We start from the raw sequence: 9399 nt of genomic DNA on the forward strand, positions 1-9399 counted from the left end.
TTCAACTCATGAGAAGAAATCACAGAAAAAGAAGAAATGTAATGATATACATATTTCAATTTATAATATAAAATTTGATGTATGTTATATTTTATGAACATGACGTGCTTCTCTATTAGATTTTCAGTTTTTAACCATTATGTGATTATATCTTTTTGCCCTCATTTCCAATCATCCTGCAACTCATCCTGTGTAATAATATATACGGCATCATCTTAAAATAAAGGATCCATATTCATGGCTAATCTAGATATATTTACAATACACTGCTATGGTGTAATATGAAAATGGAGCATTGTATATTTTCTCATGGGGATTTACCAAAGCCATATTTTGTCAGAAAGACGTTTTTTAAAACTTTAATTATATTGAACATTTTGGAAGAAAGGATAGTAGAATTTATTTCTATGTTATGTTCTAAAATCCTCCTCTGAAGCAAAAATAATATATTCAAAATGAAGGAACTCATGAGTATTACTGTATGATTTTAAAAAGTAACACATGGATACATGCATAATGTATGCATTTATGCAAAATTTTCTATATCAAGTAATTGAATATGATTACATTAAATAAATATATTATTCAACATTCTCCATACATATTGCTAAGTTTAAGAAAACCTCAAAAAGTATAAATATGTGTTCATATTATACGTAGTATTTATTTCATGTATTGACAAATAAATATGTGAAATATTTATATAAATGTGTCAAATAGTATTTTCTACATGGATTTATATTAAGTAAAAAATAGTTTCCCATCGTTTTTACTTCTGAATCTGATCACGTATAAAGTCTTCGCTAAAATTTCACAAGCAGTGCTTTGTAATATTCATGCCAAGTTGTATCTTTCTTACTCCTCTGCTGTTACTAGTTCTTGAAGGGTACAAAACAATATGCACCAAGAGTGTAAAAATGTGAGTGTTGCCAGTAATCCTTCTAGTAGGCAGTTTATAGGAGACAGAAAATAAAAGCATTCATCAGCTGTATTGTTTTGGCAATGTTCCCACATTGTTAGTGGCATACAATATTTGTTCGTATGAATCGCAGCGAATTCCACTCCCTGGATGTTTGCGATTGCACTTTTCATGTGAGTTACTGAGCTGTTAGAGCTTGCACAGAATTAAATGTCAAACGAAATCAGCCCAAGTGTTTTATAGCATGAAATAAACCTAAGCAGGGCTCAGGGAATTCTTGATATAGTAATCCAGTGTCAATGAGTGAATCCAGGGTAAAATTTAAATGCACACTTCTATTCTATAAGAAAACACTGGGCTTAATAACATCAGATTAAAGAATACTTCCTTGTTATTATTTATTGAGTACTCCTTGGATCTCAAAGCAGATATGTGTCTACTTGACTTACTAAAATAATGTGTTATTTTTAAATATTCTTCATATATTTGCAATAAATCAAATTTAATTATGTAATTCAAATTAATTTTGTTTTTGTATTTTAAGCATTTCATGCTTCTGAATCAATTTTTGTTATTTTATTTATCATTTAACTCAAAACTAGAAAGTATTTCATAGGTGGAATATATGTAAAATTTTTATTAAAATATTAAAATAAAATATTCCCCAATCCATGTATAATTATTTAAATTTAATGAATTTATTTACATGCCTTTTCTTTGGAAAAAGATGAGGCTTGTTCAATGAAGCGTTTACGGTATTAGTTTTTTTATTCAACTACCTCAGTTTGAAGATTGTTCCATAGACAGACTGAGAGATACGTACTGTTGGAAACAACTAATACAAGATAATATATTTTTGACATACTTGGAGGAAAACAATCATGTAAAAAATTGTATTGCTTATCTATCACTGTTTAACAAATTTTCCCCAAATTTAACGGGTTAGGACAACATACCTTTATTTTATTCTGTTTCTATGACTCGGAAATTTCAGGATGACTAAAGTGATTTCTTCATCTCAAGGTCTCTCACAAGGCTGCAGTGTCTGCTGGGTTTCACCTGGGGACCATTCACTTCCAAGTTCACTCCTGTGGTTGTTGGAAGGACTCAGTTCTTCATGGGCTCTTGCACTGAGGAGCTGTGTTTATTATTTTTTTTAAGGATGCTTTTTTTGGTGAGGAAGACTGGCCCTGAGCTATCACCTATTGCCAATCATCCTCTTTTTTTTCTCTCCCCAAAGCCCCAGTACATAGTTGTACATCACAGCTGTAAGTTCTTCCAGTTCTTCGATGTGGGATGTCGCCATAGCATGGCTTGATGAGCAGTGAGTAGGTCCAGGCCCAGGATCCCAACCAGCGGAACCCTGGGCCTCTGAAGTGGAGCAGCACCATAGCCGCTCAGCCGGCTGGAGGAGCTCTGGAACAGAGACTCTCAGTTCCTCACGGCTGTTGGCCTGAAGCTGCCTTCATTTACCTGCCACCTGTGCCTCTCCATGGGGCAGCTCACCACATGGCTGCTGGCTTCATCAGAATGAACAAGTAGGAACCAGAAATGGCATCATCAAGATGGAAATCACAATCTTTTGTAATCCAGCCTTATCCCGTTACTTTTTGTCTTATTCTTCTTGTTAGAAGTAAATCATTAGCCTGAGCCAACACACAAAAGGAGGGGATCACACGAGAGCATAAGATTTTAAAATTCATATAAAATAGATTATGGAAAAATGCACTTTAACTTTTGTCTTCTATAATTAAAAAACATATGCCCAAATAAATGTGACATAAGCAGAACCAGTAGCAATACTGGAAATGTTACATAAATTTTCAAATCCAGGTTAAAATAAACAGGGAAAACACAATTCTCATAGTAAAATTAAGTATGTCAAGGAAACAGAGTGGTAGCGTTGAAACAAATAAAAACTATTTCGGCACATAAACCATACCAAAGAGAAGTAATAATAATTTAAATAATCTAACCTTGCTTTTAGAAATAAAAAGGCATTCAGATTGAGTTAGGTCACAAAATAAATTTATACGGAATTTTTCAAAATAGCACAGAAAATTTAAAGGAAAATTAATTTATAAAGCTACTATAGGGAATGCAAAAGAGAAGATAGGTATCAAAACACAACCATCCTAATAAACCATTAGTTTATGTGACTAAATGAAGGTCACTTTTTATAAATATCTTTTAATTGACATTGAAGCTATTGTTAACTTAAGGGATCAAATATATAGCACATGAAAGAATTGCCTTGTTAAATAGATAGACGTAAACTGGCCCCTGTAATTTATCACTTACACACTAGGTGTCTGTAGGAAACGTTTACCGTTATATCTAAATTGGATGTATTATAATTAATTAATAAGATAACATATTTAAGTGCTTAACAGAGCGCCTGATACAAAATTACAACTCATTAATTGAGAATTATAATAAAATTAAGCAATTCTATTACACAAAACAATAAGTGGTATATAAAAGATAAATGCTTAGAAATAATAGAAGAAATTAAAAGATACATTTATTGGGAAACTTTTAACAGTTTAAAAAAGGACAATAAGAAATGATTCGGAAAACATAAGGGCTACTTGATAGATAACATTATTTCACGAATGTGACCAAATTAGATTATATAGTTGGACATGAGGAATACAACAGCAATCTTCCTGTAGTGAACACACTCTACCTTGATTACCCATGACCCTCACTTCCTGGTATTCACCATCTGAATAATCCCCTCCCCTTGAGAGTGGACAGGATCTGTGACTTTCTTCTGGTCAACAGAATATGGGAAAGATGACATTGCTTAGAAGATGTAATTAAGATCCCAAATGAATTGATTTTATGTTAATCAAAATATCCTAGTTGAGTATGACTTAATCGAAAAACGTTAGAAGAGGAACTGGACCCTCTGAGAAGAGAGTCTCCCTTGTTGGCTCTAAAGAATTCCACCACCATGTTCTGAGAGGGCCTGCAGAAAGGGCCATGAGACGTGGAACTGCTGGTGGCCTCTAGGAGCTGACAGCAGCGGCCAGTGAAAGCTAGCAAAAAACAGACCCCTCAGTTCCATGGTAGCAAGGAGATCAATTCCACCGACAGCTTGAGGGAGCTTGGAAGCAGATTTTTTTTCCCTTTCAAGCCTCTGATGATACCACAGCTCAACCTGCACCTGATTCCAGCCTTTTAAGACTCTGACTGAGGACCCCAGACTCCTGATCCCCAGAAAGTTTGAGCTAATAAATGTGAGATAATAAATGTTTGCTGGTTTTCGCTGTTAAAATTGTGATAACTTGTTAGATAATACACTTTTAAAAATTAGGCAAATGAGCAACTGAATTCTCTATGACATATTAAACCTAGGAGAAATTTTTTTAAAAGATAAAAGTTTTAAATAAAGGAAGCAAAGCAGAAATTTTCTTAAAAATTTCTAAAATTATCCCATTAAGAATCAAAAGCAAACCCAATTTACTTCATTTAAAGGAAAGATAAAATTTCAAATATGTTAAGAATTTTTTCTGGGGCAGCCTTGAGGGCCTAATGGATAAAGTTTGGCGCTCTCAGCACTTTGGCCACCCGGGTTCATTTCTGGGTCGTGGAGCCACACCACCCGCCTGTCAGTTGTCATGCTGTGGTGGCAGCACACATTGAAGAAATAGAAGATCTTACAACGAGGATGTACACCATGAACTGGGAGACTTTGGGGAGGGAAAACAATGAGGAAGATTGATTGTCCCTGCAAAAAATAAGAACTTTTTCTGTTTCATTTGCTCCCTTAGACCCAAATGCTAGCATAGTGCCTACCATGTACTAGAATCGTACTTCTCTATTACCTTTCAACAGTGTCGGTCAGATCATGAGACTTCACCAGATCAATGAAAAGAGAGCATAAGCGATATTTCTCTCTCAGAAGTTTTGAGGGCCAGCATATGTCTCACCAAATTCCCTTTTCCTTCCTTGGAGAATACGGGTGCATGTGTCAAAGTGGAAACTCTGCTGCTACCTAGTTATCTAAGATGAGCAGAGCCTGCATGACAGGAAGTATGACTAAGAATACAATATTGGCTATATGATGTCATGAAGGTTTAGGTTTATTTGTTACTGCAGCAGACTGATTTGTAAAAATGATGCTTGAAGTAGGTGCTACTGTGACAAAAGCAAAACACAGAAACACAGCAATGGTTAAAGAGTCCGTTGATTTAAAGGGTTGGATGAAATTAGTACTGAAGTCTAGAAGGAGAATGATAAACATTATACAGCGACAGAACAGTCGGTACAACTGTCCTTGTGATCAGGTGGAATGTGCTAATGTTCTACTGAACTTTTATTTATAGAAGATGTTAGGAAACATATTCTCAGTATGGATAGATGAGTGACCAATGGTTTCAACAGAGTAAGTACTATTTTAAAAAAAGCGATGCCACCAAGATAAAATATATAGCAAATTTGAAGAAGAATGGAAAAAGAACAGAGAGAGGCTAGAAATGCAGAGACTTGCAGGGTTGGAAAACACAAATTGTTCTCAACTCTCGAAGAAGCAAAAACAAACTAAGGAGACCTACAGAGGCCAATGAAAATTTAGAATTGTGTGAATGATCAAATCAAAGAATTCCTTACTAAATTGTATGAACGAATTAAAGTGGTAATATTAAATCGCATCAATTAGACAAAAATAGCTCATGGAAAAGAGGCCAAAGGTACAACTCTCCTACCAAAGCCTAATAAACTCACATTAACCACATGAGATGAAGAGGGAGAAAGAGAGGGGGCGGGGTCTGGGGTCAGAAAGCAAAATAATAATAATAATAATTAATAGTAATAAAGCAGATACGAGACATTATGCAGGAAATGAACTGTGTATTACGGTCTTATACTCACAGCTATGTAGCACATGGAGTTCACTGAATTCAAACAGATAAGAAGCTAATTGAGTTAAGGTTGTTTGTACTGTCATAAGCATCACTGGCCTGTACTAAATGACAATAAAAGACTCTAGTGCCTGCACACATCAACATGCACAAAGCGGGCTGAGAAAGCTGCTCAGCCCCTGGGCGTAGTTCTGGATACCAAATTCCAGAGTGGGCAGGGATCAGACTGTAAAGGAAGGGTCACACAGAAGGTGAGGCCACTGGTGATGGAGAAAAATACACAAAGTTGCTTGAAAAGAGCTTTGTCATCCCCTGCTTAGGAGGCCTACTAACAAAAGCCAAATGGGATTTGAGCATCATTCCAAAGTTCTACCAGAATAACAGTTACAACGCAAAACAAAGACAAAACTGTAATTATAGATCATATATATTTTGATCTTTGCCTATCTGAAAAGATCTCTTCTACACTCTGCCCCATTTGCTCCAGTGTGGAATCTAAATGTCACAATACTTTTCCATTAAAGACCTTGTGATTTTTTTCCCATGGTCTTCTAGAGCTCAATGTTCTGGAGGAGCTTTCTAACACTAACCTGATTCTCTTTCCTCTGTAACCATCTCCCTGAATTAGGTAACTCACAGGCTTCCTATTTATCCTTAGAATATGTGACTTTCACTGAGTAATATTTTGTTTTGTTTTCTTTTCAATACTGTCCATTATTCAGTGGCCTTTTTGGTATTAACGATTAACCATTTCTTTATTTCAGTTTTCACCATTAGTTTGATTTTTTTATACCTCCCTATCCACCCAATTTTGTGCTCCTGGAAGTATTATTCTACGGATTTGGATGTTCTAGATCCCGTGTGTCATGTCTTAGCCCTCAGTATTTTAATCTCTTCTTTGTGTGTTTGTTCTGCATTCCAGTGGAATATCTAATATTTATCTTCCAAATCACAGACAGTATTCCATATTATCCACTCAGTTTCTCTGTTGACTTTTTCCCCATTATTTTTACCACCATACCTTTTGTTTCCCAAAATACTCTTTCTTGCCAAGCTTATTTATTGATTCCTTCCTGAAAAAAGTGCTTAAAGTTGTTTTTATTGCAAAGTCCTATCTGTTTTCTGCATTCAGCTTTTTTATCAATAGCTGGTTGTCCTAATGAATCCACTCATTTTACATCTATTTTGAAAATTTTCTGTTTCTCCTCGTATGTCTGATTATTATTTTTTCAAATCTGTCATTTTTAGGAAAAGAATGTCTAGATTGACATAGAATGATGGATTGTTCAGCATCCTTCATGAATCATCTCATTGCTCAGTATTCTGAGGAATACATTTTCTATTTCAGTTGGTCCCTGTGTATGCTGAAAAAAAATCGAGAAGAAATCTTATTTCTATCTCCCTAAATCCTTTCACAGGAAAATAAATAGAACATGCTTAATATAAGGCAATGAATAACTATTACTAGACCCATTAATTACTGGTGACAAAGTGAGCAAATCTGTTGCAGTAAACATCTAGTGTGCTGATGTCACCCTCTTGTCCCTAAGGCAGGATCCTCTCATTTTCTTGGCATTTTTCTCTGGGACAATTGGAGCTATCAATTAGAAGGTTATCAGTTAGAAGGTTAATTCCACATCCTGGACCATACATTCTGACATTATTTTGTGTTTCTGTCAAATGTGTTTGCTCCAAGAGAACAAAAATGGCACACTAATTCTAAAGGATATCATCAAAATGAACAGAATGTTCAATAAGGCAATCCCACCCCTATTGGTCTGTGTCCCAATACTTATCTTCCAAAGCAAGTGCTTTCTTCTCATATGACTGATCAACCTTAGCGTCTCTTCAGTTATGCAGGCCTAAATTATTATCAGGCTGCCTTCTATGACTTAGTGAAAAAGAAGTTAATAAATATTACTGGGGTTATACGATGTGTAAAGCTTTTACATGTCCTTTTTAAAAGCTCATTAACTTTTCAAAAAACTAAAATGAATAAATAGATGTTCTTCCTACTTCATCATCCACCCAAGCACAAATTTGTGACAAAGATCACTTCCACATCCCTCCTGGTAATCCAATCCCACATTAATGAATTGTCAGGGGCTTTGTCTAGTGGAAGTTTTATGTGTGTGTTGGTTGAGTGAGGTGTTTGACATGAGAGTTTGGGTCTGTTTAGAAGTCTTCCAATAGATGGTAAACTTCTTCAATCAGGAGATTGCCTACGAATTCCCTTAAATGGCATGATCCCTTTTAAGTTGCTTTTCACACCAAATGAAGCCTGAGTGCATAGCCTGTGGTTAACTATTCAGTGTGTTGGTCCCTGGAGGAAACCTTAAAAGTCCTGTACTTCATCTCCTCGTCTATTCCCCAGGCAGCGCAATCTTCCAAACTCTGAGGTGTTAGGGTTGTTTGAGTCCACTTAGAGTCGTAGTTCTTGAGATTCAATAAGAAAGGAAATACCACATCATTCAGGATGTTTTCCAAATATGTTAAATCATTTTTGTCTTCCAAGTTTTATTAATGGCACCCAAATGCTTGCTGTGGTAAATCCCTTCTTCTCTTTGTCTCTGTTGCCAACATTGACAGATTTCAGTGCCATATCCCTCAGTTCATTTTTAATAGTCCCTGGCAACTCGGATTGTACAAGTCAACTTGTGTGGGAATGACTAGCTCAGAATCTGAATCCCTTCACTTTCTACCTTATTACCCAGCTTGCCTTGTTTCCAGTCCCTTCTGTTCTGAGCTTTGATTGTTTTCAGGGCTCAGTTTAGAAAATCTGCTCACTTATTCCTCCAGGTTTTCCCCTTTTGCCTGCTTTGAATCAAAGGCTATTCTGCACTGATCAGCTTTGCCCTCCTTCTGTTCCCATCTGCTTCATATCTCCCAGAAATTCCTCAAAATTCCGCTGTATTGAGACAACCTCTCTTATGTCCCAGGGATGCTCAAATTTTTTAAAAATTATTTCCAAGTACCTTTTTGAGAAGAGGAAGAAAACATACGTGCTAAATAGTCTATTTTTAACAAAGATAATTGAATTTACCCATGAAGTCCCTTTGCCTGTCTGTATTTTCATTTATCTTCTGTTCTACTTTGTCTTCATGTTTGCTCCATAGTTTTTACATAAGACGGTGATGAGAAATCTCAAATACTCATGTTCGTAATTTTCCCTGATAAAAACATCTTCACGATTCCCAAATATTCAAAGGTATTCCACTGGAAAACATGAAAATTTTCAATTGACTTTGGTCCCTCTGTACTTTTAATTTGATTCTATCTAGAAATAAGATAACCTTTTCTTAATCAATATTCCTGTTTACAGATTATGCTTTATGAGGTAGATTTCCACTTGATTAAATTCTTACGCTAATCTGCTTCACATTAATATAAGGAAGTAAATTTAGAAGCCAATAAAGTGTTTCTCATGATGACTACTTGCGTATATTTAGATTATTTGAAAGATTTCTAGGTTTTCTATCAAGTCATTTCAGAAGCCTATCTTTGTGTGTGTGTGTGTACATGTGTGTGTCTGCCTGTGCGCGTGAAAACAGCTGTTCTGCTAATCAGGGAAGCAAAGGCTGCAGAAGTGGATTCAGTGATGAGACATCCCTT

This window comes from Equus caballus, unplaced genomic scaffold (genome assembly GCF_041296265.1).
Source record: "Equus caballus isolate H_3958 breed thoroughbred unplaced genomic scaffold, TB-T2T haplotype2-0000561, whole genome shotgun sequence".
In the NCBI taxonomy this organism is placed as follows: Eukaryota; Metazoa; Chordata; class Mammalia; order Perissodactyla; family Equidae; genus Equus; species Equus caballus.